The sequence below is a fragment of the Pleurodeles waltl genome, chromosome 1_2, assembly GCF_031143425.1.
Source record: "Pleurodeles waltl isolate 20211129_DDA chromosome 1_2, aPleWal1.hap1.20221129, whole genome shotgun sequence".
NCBI classification, from domain to species: domain Eukaryota; kingdom Metazoa; phylum Chordata; class Amphibia; order Caudata; family Salamandridae; genus Pleurodeles; species Pleurodeles waltl.
Genome location: NC_090437.1, coordinates 1227605573 through 1227620818, shown reverse-complemented (window position 1 = coordinate 1227620818; position 15246 = coordinate 1227605573). Strand labels below are relative to the sequence as shown.

At 40.8% G+C, this 15246-nt stretch overlaps 1 long non-coding RNA gene across 1 annotated transcript in view; it reads right to left on the bottom strand.

Annotated features, from left to right (window-relative positions):
• Positions 1 to 992: 992 nt before the first annotated feature.
• Positions 993 to 15246, bottom strand: part of LOC138296132 (uncharacterized) — a 209777-nt gene continuing 195523 nt past the window's right edge. The window contains exon 2 of the long non-coding RNA XR_011203770.1: positions 993 to 1705. This is a non-coding gene — a long non-coding RNA (uncharacterized lncRNA). The remainder of the gene's footprint in view (positions 1706 to 15246) is intronic.

Sequence of the window (15246 nt, the reverse complement as noted above, 5' to 3'; positions counted from 1 at the left end):
TTTTTGCCAGCTACAACTAATTTTTGTGAACCATCCTAAGTGCTAATATGTTTGCAAAATAAGGATTTGGAGCAAGTCAGAAACCGACCTAGCTAATTAATATTCTTTAGGTAGGTCACAAATCGTGACTCACTCCCACTGGCCATTATTACATGGATGGTAGTCGGCAAGGGTCAACAGACCACTATTCTGTAAATAAAATAAACATTTTAAAAAAGCAGTCCTATGTCATTATTAAAAGAAATAGGGCTGCTTTAAAAAGAAATTGGCAGTGGTCCGTTGGACTGAACAATTTACCCCAATTCACAAAGTACCCCACAGAACCCTATTATCCTGTGCAGAAATCTACAAAGTGTAGAGAAAAGCATAGCGTAATGGAGCCCACTATGCAAATGCACATTTCTTTTCTGGTTTCTTTTCATAGGGTGAACATTTTTTATCTAATGCAATAGCACTTTCCAAGCACAACCACCAAATCTAGGTGTGATCCATTCCCCCTTTTATCCTGGAACGGGTGTTACCCTAGATCTTGGCTGGAGTACATTTATAACCATTTCAAGGATAGGAAGGAGTCAGAAAAGAATTTATGAATGCCACACCTGTATACAGAGCTGACTTTTGGAATGGGCAGGCTGGGTCCAGGGCACCAGTCTTCAGAGGGGGTCGGGAAGCTGTCAGCAGCGTCCCTCCCAACCTGGTTACAATGATTGGCTAAACCACTTTCAATTGTTTGTTCTTCACCTGCCACAGGTGACAACCTCAGCACCTCACCACCCACAAACGAACAACCACAAATGCCCCACCAACAACTTGGCTCAGCTGTGAGTGAATCAGGCGAGTCGGGAAAGGCACTGATCCAGCACTGGGCCCTGTCTATAAATCTAAGGCTCAATGAACCTTTTCTTCTCAGTTCCGAGGGCTGAGGAGAGCCTGCATCAAATTGATCAGAGCAATTACATTGTAACTCACACATTAAGTCTCAGAGACCATACTAAAGTTTCTAAGGGCTTTATTGCAGACTCAACATCAAACTTACATAAATAAGTCTCAATACCATAGTGTAGATGTATACAATCACCAAAGGAGATTTAAAGTGTTGCACAATGTTAAACTTCACAAGCATATGAAAGACAAGCATCTCAATAGCGATAATGCAGAAAATCAGAAACGATCACTGATGTTAAAATTTTTAAATCAAATTCCCCTGCCTGACCATGGAATCTAAGTTCTAACTATTTTAATACTAAAGATTTTCAGAGAAAAGGCCCAACGTACAAGACTTCTGTTGAAGCTCCCGTTAAGAGAGGTGCAGCAGAATGAAACCAAATGAGAACCTAAGTCTAAGGATTATATCTCAGCAAAGTCCGCTCTAAGCAAAGGACAAGGGGAAACTGGTTCTTTCGCTAGCTAAATCACACTTTAAGCCTCAGTCCTTCAAAAGGCTTACATCATTGTACAAATATCCTAACTGAAAAACAAGTCTCTAAATCTAAATTAATTGACTTGTAACTTTTTTAAGCCTTTTGAAGCCTTCTGCATGGACATTGTACACCCTTGCATTCTCATTCTCATGAATTTCAGAAAGTTACAATCGTCATCCAAGGTTACTCCTTCCGTGCTTGTGGCGCCTCTTGCAAATCTTCTTATCTCTCGGGCACAATGGGCTCCTCATTAATTCAGCCTGGTATCCTGACCCCTGCAGCTCCTAGAAAAACATGCAAAAGCAACTTCACATTGAAGGTTATGCAAAGAAAAATAATTGTGGCCTTCACTCCAGCCAAGATAATGAAAACATGAATATACTTTCAGTTTAAATTAATTCTGTTGCTTATTATGACATGCAAAATGATTATAGAAAATAATACTTCTAAAACATTATAATATATTATGCTTTCAAAATAATTATTATATGTAGCCTACTTAAAACGTTACATCCACTGTTCACTTTATTCATATGTATTGCAGTGCATCATTTAAATGAAAAAATCTCTTCATGTTATGCAGAAAAGTGCCCACCCTTCACATTCACGTTTGAGATGCATAGTGGCACAGCCAAAGTAGCTCTCTCAGCACCAAGAGGCCAGAGGCCAGTCACTGCCTAATGCAGCCAATCACCGAATGACTCATTAACACATAATCGGCCCCTTGCTGCCTCACACTATTCACCACCAGCAGCGAGTGCACCTAATTTCTTTCTACCGAGTGCCACATGAGCAAGGGCCTTGCATGTACATGTTTACAGGTGTCCACAAGCTTACAGGCTAACCACAATATGTAACACCAAAGTCCCACCCTCTCCATGGGTTTGTGAACTTCTCCAGACTTGCAACAGGGAAATCTGCAGCAGTAAATCTGTTTATGGCTGCCAGTAGTTGTTTGGTGAATTTCTGGCAGGTGTACATGGCCATAAATGTACGTTTATGGCTGAAAATATTTTTGCAAATCGAGCTCAAGATTTTTATGTTTCAAAGTGCACGAAAAAAACTTTACATAATCAATAGGGGCGTAACACAGGCCCCTGCAGTCCCTGTGACACAGGAGGGTGCCAGCTCTGTCGGCGGGGTCGCCTAACCTTTCAAGTGGCGCCCCCTTCAGCCCAAAGCCAATGAATATTAGTGGGATATGGGGGACTAAGGGACCCCTCATCACATTCTGCAGGGCGGCCCCATCATTTTGCCTTACGCCACCTGTAATCTAGACTTCAACTCCCTCGAACGCATGCAGCAAAAATGCTGGTAAACATTTTTTACTCCAAGTTCAAGCATTAGCCAGACTTGCTACCTGTGTGAGTGAGCGTGTGCCGGCAACAGAGACATAAGAGCTCGAGAGCACTCTTTGAACTTGCCCATGTGCTACAGGTGCACGGCCCACCAAAAGGAAGACGAATGTGCTGCAGAAGTGCCCGATGACAACTTGGATGGACTAATGCTTTCAGCTCCCCGCCGCTGGTGCATCTGCTCGCCATTCCAAAGCGCTTGTGCAAGACCTTTCAAAGGTGGCGCTTTGCCCTGAAGAAGGTAGTTAACAAAACGTAACTACACACAAACAGATGTGTGCGCACAAACGATGATGGAGTACATGCATCAAGGTGACTGATGGAGTGACATGATGAAGCCAGCTGAGGTATCCTGGAAAAAAATTAAAAACACAAGTTTCAAGAATTTGCTCTTGCATTTTTTTTTTACTTCCAATGGACATGGCTTTTCAAGTTATTCATCTTTCATGATCCAGATCCTTTTCACAAAGCCTGCGATGAAGCGTTTGGTGGAAAATGAAAGCGATGGGACATGCGCAAAAGAGGCCTTACTCACTCCTTGTAACTGAGTAACGGAGGGTTCCGTTTAATCCAGTGAAAATATGGGCAGAAATCACCATTTTTTGTTTACAAAATAAAAATATTGTGAGGACATATCGAGAGATAAGCTTTCTTTTAGCTATAGACCATTGAAGGGAAAAAGGGCTGAAACATCCGTAGTTATAAACTAGAAATAACACTTTCAGGCGCGCAGAAAAACACAGCAATAATGCAAAAAATAACTGCAATTTTGTTTCGTGCAGACCGTCAATGCATCGGTTTCTAAAATAACTATTTTAGCAAAATTAGCCCATTTTTCTTTTAATCGATTTTTATTGAACAGTTCCCTATTTTTAAGAATAGCGAAATGGTTATGAGGAAGGCTCTCTGTTTTCCGTTTTTACTAATTTTTACATCTAAATACAGACAGAAAACAACTTGTTTCTTGCCTGTCTCTATGTTCGAAGATGGGGAAAACAACACATAATTCGTATTTTTAATTTTATCAGTGCTGTCAATTACGACTGCACGGCTAATGGATGTGCGGACTGACAGACAAGGAGTTAAAAAAATTGGTTTTCTAAGTAAGTTGTGTTTATACTACAACGTAATGTTTTCATGTAAGCGTATTGCATAAGAGTGATGCGTCCTAAATTTTTCTTACCGCACTAAAACCCACGATGCACTAAAGTGCCCTTTATCAATTAATTAAAGGTGAAAATAAATTATTATTATCTCCATTTTGTCACAAAACACAAAATAGATGCAGATAAATACAGATAAAATGAGCAAAAACTAAGTAGTATGGATAAATACCGATGGCAAAGTAAAAATAAAAAAAGATAAACCTAGTTATGACCAATAAGGAAAAGTAGTCCAGGTTTACAAACAAAGTTATACAGAAAGTATTTCCCATGTGGTAAGAAATAAGGGGAGAATTAATCTAGGCATGCATCATTTACTAGTGTTGGGTGAACTTTCCAAAATGTTACCATTTGGATCAAAATATGAAAAGTTTCTAATCTGGATGTAAGGTAACACCACAAAGAGATAAAACTGAAACACAATAGAGCAAGACACACAATCAAGATGATGCAATGCAAACACAAACCAAACATCGAAAGATAAGAAGGACAGTCAAACCACCTGGAAATTAGAAAGGAACCAAAAAGCACAACATGGACAACTTCCTTATAGAAACAATTGTGCCCATGCACACATACCACTTAATTATGCTTCTTGTAATTATCTCGATGAAGGTGCATGATGAAGAAATAGAGAACAAAGGACATAGTCATGCAGTACTAGAAACAAGTCACATTAGTTTACTTTATGAAAACATTTTCCATTGTTTTAAAGGAGTCTGTCTCATATGGATTCAATCATAGCAGCTCTTGATGCTTGCAGATAAATCTGGTTTAAGCTGCCATCTCTTTGCCAAATGTATCAATTGAGATTCTGATTTACTCAAGCAATTAAAGAGTACATATTTCTTAGCAAGGATCCTAAGATTCAATTGTGTGGTCATGCAAAATAATCTATCTAAGCTACTGTAAGTAGTAAATTGCTTCATAGGCTCCAAGAAGGAGAACCCAGCAGCTGAAGTCAATGAATTGGATTCACTGCGATTCACCTGTCCTTCAAGTCTTGGAACCCCACATCCACTTCACTCCACAGTATTTACCTGTAGGATTCGTTTTGATTCTGACCTTTCTTTCTCCACCCTAGGTCAGTGCCATTCTTGAGTTTGTAAATATGGATTGCTGTCCTTTGGTAAATCCTTCTGCACCCCCATCACCACAGAGGCGAGTTGCAAGAGCCCCTCTTCCTGGCGTGTCTTGACTATGCCAACAAGATGTTCTCCAATATACCAAACTCATTCTCAGGTTTTTGACACTTTATAAATACACAAGCCACACTTTGCTGTAACATTTGTGAGCAAGACCTGGTTAAACCCAACTTCAAAGCGCTCCACTGGTATTTGTTGAGACCAGAATTACATACCAGGTCCTATTCACTATCTATACAGCATATTGCGACAAAGGCCCATAATAACCATAGAAACCGGCACTTCATTATGCTCCAACCCGACCAATTTGCTCAGAGGAAGATCACTGGGCATATGTTGAGCTGGCTCTGGGAAGCTCTCTGCTCAAATATGAGATCTGCTCCCAACTACAGGCCTTTCAGAAAGCTTTGAGAATCAAACTTTTCAGACTTGCCTATAACTGAGATCAATACGAAACATACTTTTGAACACAGTACATCTGGCAGCACCAGCGACACAAACAACTCCCAAATAAAGCCACAGGGGCTGGTGCTATTAGCCTACGAGCCTGAGGCAGATCTAGACCTTTGGAGGGTTCTGGTTTGGATCAATGCTCTACTCATATTTGTTTTGCCAGATGCAAATACATTTCCTATGCAGTCAATGTACGATGATTTGCTAGTTTTATTGCAGTCTTAGGGGCATATTCAAGAAAAGCGACACTGCACACAATGCAGCGCCACTTTTCTTGCGCCCTTTAGTGCCCCCCTACCGCCACCATGTGTGCGTCATATTTAAATTAAGGTGCACCATGGCGCAGGGTAGGGGGCAATAGCGTCATTTGTTTTTACGCTATTGATGTACTCTGCAGGAGTAGCTACTCCTGCTCAGTACATAGGGGCCCATTGTATTTAATGACATGCCCCCTTTTAACACCTGCTCTGAGCAGATGTTAAAAGTGCCCAAAAAAATCTGTTAGATTTCCTTGCACCATTTTTTCAGCCCCCTAAGAGGGGAACGCCCCCTTTGCATATATTATGCCTGATGCAGGCATTAAGTAGCGAAAAGGGTTACAAAGTGACGCAATGCATGCATTGCGCCACTTTGTAAATCTGGTGCAGCATTTTTGGCCTTCTAATGTCACAATAGCGGAAATATGCCCCTCAGATTCTTTTGTTAGGATAATGTTTTAGGATGTATAATGTGGCTGTAAAAATGAACCAATGTTTTTGTAAATAAATACGACTCATACTTTCCAAAATGTTTGTTTGGGTGATATATATATTTTGTGGGAGTGAGAAAGTCCGTGGCTTGCGGGTCCACAGCCTATAGAGTCTACCTCCTTGCCATACATTCCTGTTAAAAGGGAAATACATTGGAAATAGTCATGGAATATTCTTATCCAGTTAATACAAATAGACAGGACAGTGCCCTCCCAGCACTTTTACCAATGGGGAGTTGGACATTTAAGGGCTGAGTCACAAAGACATGGAAAAGTAAGTAATATACAACCAAAGTGGTACTGCTTCCCATAGTCCTAAAGGCTTTTGTGAATCAGCTCCTTCGTGTTAAATCCTAAAAATGTATAAGTTACCTTTGATTTTTAAAACCTTCAGATATAATACATTTTTTATGGCTTCTTTTTTTCGGGGTGAAGAATTGGTATTTAGTTGACTCTCTCAGTCCCCTTCTTTCTCCCTTAAAATTGCACTGCTCCCTCACTTCAGTCTTTTTTATAGAATGTGATTATACCATTTCCCATCTTGCATTTTGTTCTCGTGTTGCACTTCTGATACCCTGTGGAGTCCACTTCACCAGCAGTCGCTCATAGCGTAGGAAGATACTCACTGAATAACATTTTTTCTGCCAAATGTTGCTTGTTTGGTAGGTAACCATGAACGCTGATCAAAACACACATTCACAAACTTAATTTTTTAGTACGTGAGGTAGTACTATAGTATTTATTTGAAAAACATTTTTTTTTACTTATGGGACATTATTTCCTAAGAGGTGTTCTATTAAGTACCGGCCTCTATTATTTTCCATGGGAGTGAGTTTGCATTACCTGTGAGTGCCACGTGTGGTGCGTGACATCCTCAAAGTCTGAGCTGTAGTACATTTACACCTGCTTTGACACATTTATGGTTGTAGTATCTTTAGAAGTGTAGTTTGGGACAACAGGGTGTTATTTTTTTGTGGGTGCATGAGTGTATTAGCATGTTACTCCATACACCCCTCCTTAAATATCCTTGAGCTCCTCCCATTTAGCTGTAAATATTTACCCAGTTTCCAGCCACTCCCCCTTATTCCTCCCACATTACTGAAAAGCATACCAACGTGTGCAGAGATCTCCCCCACTCTTTGGGAGAACTTGGCACAGTAAGGATACGAATAGTGGACCCGTAGGTTTGTGAGTAGCATTTTGTAGTACGTGAGTAATACCCTTGTAGTACTAGTTTACGCACCAACAAATTGCAGTTTGTGAGTAGGCCCCTTGGCATCCTCTTATATATATTTTCTCTGCGCTATTTGAAAGAATATCTTGAAATGTGCTATGAAGACCTTGATCCTGCTAAGAATTTATCAAGGTCTACACCTGACCTACCCCATCATATGGTCCTCATTTCTCAGAACCTGAAACTTGAATGGGCCAGTGGGAGTGAGTAAGTTAAAGTGAATAATATTTCACTTGTGCTTTAATGAAATGTGTATTTTAAGCAAAACATAAAACGTGCCAATATAGAAACATAGATGAATGTGATTCAATGAGAATATCATAAACCTGTGTTTTATTTTACAACCGGCAGCTGTTTACACCCCTTTAAGTTTGGTGAATAGTTAAAGTAGGTGTAACATGCACGTGCAGGGGTGTAACTTACTCTTGTTATGGGTTAAGTCAGTTTTTCTAAATCTAGTCCACCGGTGTGAGCCACGTTTAGTACTGCATTCATAAAGTAATACTATTAGAACAATGTTTACCTCTCAGCCATCCGGCTACCCTGTAAAAGCTTCATGTGAGTGGCTGGTATTTTGTGGACCAGCTCCTTGGATAGACACAAACATCATCTATGGTGGCGTCACCCGCCTGGTAAACATGGATTTCTGCAGCTCCTGAGACTCAGCTGTTCACAAACAGAGGCAGACCACAGGTTTCTAAGTCAACAGTGACTCTCCCTTTCTTAGCTAGAGTGGTATCTAAGTGCTCGGAGGATGCTTGAAGCAGCCCACACAATATTCTATATATCAAGGGATACAATTTACAAAATTAATTACAAAATTAATAATACATTTTTTAATAGAAAATGTTCTTATCCCAATTCCTGCCATAATACGCTAACATCAATATAAATATATCCAATACGTGCTAGACATAATGGTCTAGAACTCTTGTTTGTTATACTGACTCATATTTTGAATCACCCATTTAGCCTCCTTGCCCAGACTCCCCCAGCCGAGCTTATTAATGCCCTCCACCCTGCCAACCCCTCTTGTCTCTCTGATCTGCTTACTAATCATTAAGCCACTGTGCTCTACTACCTTTCCGTGGACATCAGTCATTCTCTCCTCCGTGGCTTCTGTCCAAAGGCATTAAATCTGCAGTGGTCATCACACCTCTCATATGAAAATAAATCATGCTTTCCTTGACAATAGTGTTCTGCCTCTCAACACCATTTCCTCTCTAAAATGCTTCAATAGTTGCTTTTTAATTGACTTCAATAATCAGCCACCTACACTCATGGGCGTCGATTCACCAAAATGCCAGAGTTAGTGGAAGTGACATCATACACCCTTTGACCTTATTGATTTCAAAGGAAGTGATGTAACAGGTTCTTAATCCTCATGGCATCACAATACATTCACTCACTCTAACCCGACTCACTTATTTGCACTCTCTTGCTCATTCTTACTCTCACTCACCAATACTTTCTCACTCACTCGCTTTCACACACACTATCCCACATACTAACGTACATGCTCACACATACTTACACTCTATCACCCAAATTCTCTCTCACGCTCATGAGCTCACATAACATAAATTGAAAAGTATTTTAATTTACTTACCTGACATGGCAGTGAATGTTCCGTTCCAGATCCTGCTGCTCCACTTTTTCATTACATTAATAGTGAAAGACAGATTATTAATTATGAATCGCTCATTTTTTATTGTTATAAAAATGAGCAGAAAAGGAGTCTGGAGTCTAACGCTTGTGATACGAGGCACGGCTGTGTTTTTGGCACAACTTGTTCCACTCCATAGCCAGGGGTCGCAAAGGCAGTGCCAGGGGTCGCAGCCTGATCCCTGGCGACCCCTAAATGACGCCCATATCTACACTCTAGAATCATTCAGCTCTTCTCCACTGAGTCCGCTCTCATGGAAGTGTCCATCTTCCTCAGACACCCCTCACTCATCTCTACTCTAGCCTTATTCACCCTTGAAGGCTCAGCATCATTGGATATAGTCGACCACCCACAAAGCCACCAGTGATTGTCTCCCAAATCTCATTTAAGGATCCTTCTTCTTTTATCCTCTATGATACTTATGCTACCAAGAAGCTGCTATTCATGAGTGAAGCCATTACGGGCCGGATGTATCAAAGATCCGTTTTGCATTTCTTAAATAGCGAATTTTAAGAAATTGCTATTTAAGAAATGCAAAATGAGATGCATGAAATTTGCGATTCGGTAATAGCGACTTATTCAAATTCGCAATCGCTATTACCGAATCGCAATTAGAGAATGGGACTCCATTCATCCTGTTGGCCCATAGGTGCGAATGGTTTTGCATTTTCCAATTTGCGAATTCCAGTTAGGAATTCGCAAATTAGGTAAGGCAAACCCCAGGGTGCTGGGGGCCTAAGGCCCCCTCTGATGCATCCCCAAAAAATATTTGTGGACATGTGAAGCATACATGTGTGCTACATGTCATTTTTAAAAATGCATTTCAATGCATTTTTAAAAATTGCACATGGTTACTATCAAATTAGATTTGGTGGTAATTGTATTTTCTAAATGCCCAATTCGCATTTAGGAAATGCTTGATACATGTGCTTTGGAAATCGCAAATAGGAATTCCTTGTTTGCGATTTCTTATTTAGAGAATCACAATTTGCGATTCTCTAAATGGGGTCGCAATTTTAAGGAATTGCTATTTTAGCGATTCCTTAAAATTGCACTGCGAATGCCTTTCATACATCTTGAAAGGCATTTTTGCATTCGCAGCGGCTGAATTTTTCGTTTCGCACCGTTTGCGAATGCAAAAACATTTGATACATTTGAACCTACATAACAGATCAACATATCACGTAACATAAGATGGTGCTTCCCTCAGTAATATTCTCTCCTTGCTTAGCCTCTCCTATCACCTCTTTGCGAGTAACACATATTTTTTTTTTAATCCTCACATTCCTCTCTTCCAACCTTCACTCCAGAATCTGACACTCGTCAGACTTTGAATGGCGACCCACACTCCCAGGCTTACTATGCTCAACATCTTCTTAATTGCATTTTTCTGCCCTGGGTACTCTGGCATTCTGCATTTCCTTCCCTTGGACACACTTACAACGTCTTCCAACGCTAGGGATCCTGTGTACAGTTTGATACCAACAAAATGATGAGTTCCTTCATCACCTCAAATGCTACTGTGAACAAGGTTCAGATATTGAACATTCCAACAATTTGACCTACACTGCCCCGTCACACCGCCTATCTTTGATCGTTGCCATGCTTGTGCATAACCATCGTTACTTCAATACTATCCACCTCAACTTCTAGCAGGACAAAGCTATTCAGTCTGTGACACTTTCTCTCCCATCTTCAATCTGGATGGCTAACACCTAGGAATAGTACACTCTTTAAACTCTTCATTCTTGTGTGTAAAGCAATACCTATCTCCTCATTTGTCTCATCCATAAAGTTAACTGCTTTGAACCCAAAAGAACACTCACTGCTCTGAGTTGTCCATAAACAACCCTGAATTTAATCCAAGTTCAGCTCTTTGGACCACTAGCAGTCCAACTCTGTATTGTACCATTATTCAACAATCATCTTCCCTACCTATCCGTGTTACTGCAGTTCAGCTCAACTGGTTTTTACAAAACTATTATGACTTTGGCGGTTTGGCCAAAGCCAAACCGCCAAGTCAACACACCGACCGCCACAGCGGTAACGCCCATGGCATGTCACTAGGCCGCCCATGGCATTTTGACCCCACCCACCGCCATGGTTTCCGTGGCAGTAAACCATGGTGGTAGGCACTATCAGTGCTAGGGAATTCCTTCCCTGGCACTGATAGGGGTCTCCCCTGCCCCCCTTCCCCCTCCCCAGAGTCCTCCCTCACCTTCCCCTCCCACTCCTGACCCCCTCCACATACACACACACACACACACACACACATACATACACACCCATACAGACACGCATACACACATTCATCCACGCATGCATACATTCATACACATTCAGAGCAACACTCACGAACATACTTCCAGGCACACACACATTAACATGACAGAACATGCACGTACACACACACACACACACTCGTGCACACATGCATTACACACACATGCACGCATGTACGCATTCAAACACAGTCACACACACCCCACACACGCACACACGCACACAACACCCCCCCATCTATCGTGTCGGAGAACCCGACCTACCTGCTTGCAGGGGGTCCTCCAGCAGGAGACAGGATGCAGCGCTGCTGCCAGCAGCAGTGTCGGCCAGCAAAACACCTCCAGGCCGTATCATGGAACAACAGCGCCACCTTGCCGCCGTCTGCCGCCATGACCGTAGCTGGAATTCCAACAGCCTTCTGGTGGAATTCCGGCTACGGTCATAATGCCATGGACGGTCAATAACCACCACGACGGTATGTTGGTGGCCATCGCCATGGCGGTATGCGGCATTTGCCACCAATCTTATAATGAGGGCCTATATTTGGTTGTGTTTAATGGCACCAAGATATTTCACACTCTGCTTTGGTGATTATTTTATGAACAGTCCTCAAGAATGAAATTTTGGACATCAAAAATCCCATGTCTTCTCTGACTTACTTTTGGTTGGATGGCATTATAATTCATGGGAATTCATTGAAATATGTGTTTGTCAGTATTTCTCTGTTTGCGCTGAGCAGGGCTATGACCCATACAGTTGTGTAATAGAAAATATATATGTATTTGTGTAACTGCAACCACTGGAGTTATGGTTTTTTTTTTCATGCTAATCGTGCTTAAAGGTGCCCATCTATAATGCCTCTAGCCTCTCTTCCACATCTTGGCTGCAGAGAGGAGAAGGTTTTGATTAGCTTGGTCAGCCAAAAATGTTGACATCCTTGGAAAAACTGAAGGCCATGGTCTTTCTTACTTATGATTTCAGACCCCAACATTTGTGTACGTCCTTTGTTTTTCATAATTTCATGTGATTCCCATTGAACGATTCCATAACAAAGTCTCTATATATTAGTGTCTTGGCTTTGTTTATTGAGCGCACTTATTTTATGGTTGCAGGGAGACCTCTTGGTTGGCCAATTACGTGAATTCACAGATATTTTTTTTCTGATATTAAACTATGTCAGACTTTGAAGTCTTGGGATTTACTAATGATTATAGGCTAAAACCTAAAGCAGGAAAGCCTTTTTAACTGTACTAACGACTACTTATGCCAGTATTCACTTTACTCAAATGTATGATTTTAAACGTTCTTGGGCGTAGAGTATACCCATTTGGTGTAGGCAATTGATGGACTAATGAATAATATGAACACAGAAAACAAATAATTGGATGTGAGTCCAAAATACTTTCAGAATGTGGTTTTATGGAAACAAAATGTTTGAACCTACAGAGAACCTGACATGGTCTTTCTGTAATCCTGAATTTCACAGCAAAGACAACGTACTCAGACATTCAATACAACGTGCAGCAGATATTGCATGGTATAAACTTCTTGGCCAGGTAATTAATACCCATGAATCAAAAGTTGTAAGATACTGCAACACTTAGTTGACCTATAGCTCTTCCTTCCATGCATGAACAATCTGTTGTATCAGCAAAATGGATACCCAGTTGTCAAATGTGTTTCTCACCTTTCTATCTCTCCTCATTCAATACTACTTATTTTGAAGCCCACTACTTCTTCAACTGAAACTTGAAAATAACCGCATTCTCTCTAAGTTGGCATTTGGATAATCATAGCATCTCCATGACATTTCTCATGTTGCAGATTACATCCTGCCTGGCCAGATGCCTAAAACCACTTTCACCTCTTCACCCAGGGTTATGGAACTCAAGCACTCTAAAAATGTTTGTCATCTAGTATTTGAGAACATATTTAGCAGTGGGCTTTTTCCAGGCAAGGAGAATCACTGCTGGACTATTGACTGGTTCCCCATCATGTCTTGTTTAATGGATCTAGCTACTTGGACTTAATATTTGTCTGGTATAGCTCAGAACAGGACTCGGTGGCAGCAGGGTGTTCCTCTGGCCTGGAGGTATGGAAGGAGGAGGAAGACAACTTTGCTTTCTCGTGACCAGCATATGGTAGAAGGCTTCCACTGGGATCATGTGTTTTTTTTTGCTCTGTCTTATTGGCTGGCATCTCCATGGTCATAGCCACTTAGCAGGGTGTTCTGCAGGTGTTGCAGTGTGTTGCCTGCAGGAGGCAGGTGTCCGGGTGTGATGGTACGAGGGATGTCAAACATGGAGTTTTTTTCCCTGCAATTTTGAGGAAACATAATTATCCTAGAAAAGTATGCATGACTAGCCTTATATCTATATCTATCTAATCTTATATCTAAGATAGTGGCTTCTCTAGTGTTTCCTTCCTGAAGTTCCCAATCCAACACGTTGTCAGCCCTATTTCCTGAAAAATCTTTTCCTGCCTACATCATATTAAGTAGGCTTTGACTTGAAAGATGCACTGCCGCACATTTATTCCTCTGACTTTTTGTCACATTAACTGTCAACTTAATTACTTTTTTGCCCCTGGTTTTTGTGTAGGTTTTCTTTAAGAATTATTTCTATTGGAAGACATTTTGCTGAGTTCTTCCCCGACCAATATTTCAGGAATCGCCAATATCAACAAGAGGGTATGTTTTGCCCTTTGTGGCTTTTCACTCCTAACTTGGATCACTTTATGGAGACATTTGACAACTTTCACAAGTATGTTACTCTGCAGGGTGGCATTGTGGCTACTGAAAGAACTTGCCCTTAGCTTGGGCAATCAAGAAGTAACCGACAGAGGCCTTTCCTGCATTCAGTCCTTGACAGTCTCCATACCCTCAAGGCAATATGAGATCACTACAACTCGGTTACTCTTAGTAGTAGTTAGTAGCACTGTACAAAAATCCTAAATAAATAAATGAAATATAAAGTAGTTCTATTAATCTTTTACATTGTCCTCGTATTTGCTCACTCTTTAGCTGAAGAATTGATAAATGCATACTTTAAAGGCGGCATCCTTCCATGTTAAAGATATGATACATCCTGCAAAGTGAGTTAAAATATCTTGCTGTTTTAAGAGTCTAAAATGTGAAGTACTTTTATACCAAGAAACGCAATTATCTAACAATATTTTGTCCTCACTGAGTAAATATTGTTTTTCTAAAGGTGTTACTGCCTTCAGTTTTTGGAAAAGAAATGTGTATTTATTGTGTTTAATAAATCACTGAATTTAGTTATGATGGACAACAAATCATGTATAAAAGCTTTGAAAAAAGGTAAACGTTGATTTGTTTTAAAAACCTTTACACAACAACACTGGATGATATTGTATATATGTCACCTGAAATGGACAATCTTCTAATTGTTGAAGATGGAAATTGTTATTTGTTTATTAATCCACTTGTAGATTGATTGTCTAGATTTACTTTTAGACAGTGTTTTATGGCATTGTTGGGATGGAAAGGTCCTCTACATGGTAAGAGATGGCTACATGGTACCCCTGCCAGCTGGACTGTTGTCTGGATCCCTAAACCTATTTTTTTGGCACAGGTGAGCAGGGATTATGCATGTGCTTCATGACATAGACGTCTCACGAATTGCAGTCTTCTTGGACCGTGAGGGGCACCGTGAGGGGCTCCCAAAGTGTTACCCCTATAGTGATGGAAGGCTACCAGGTTAACCAGGAGTTAATCAGCAAGAGTGGGGTGATGGCAGCATACCATGTAATGATCAGT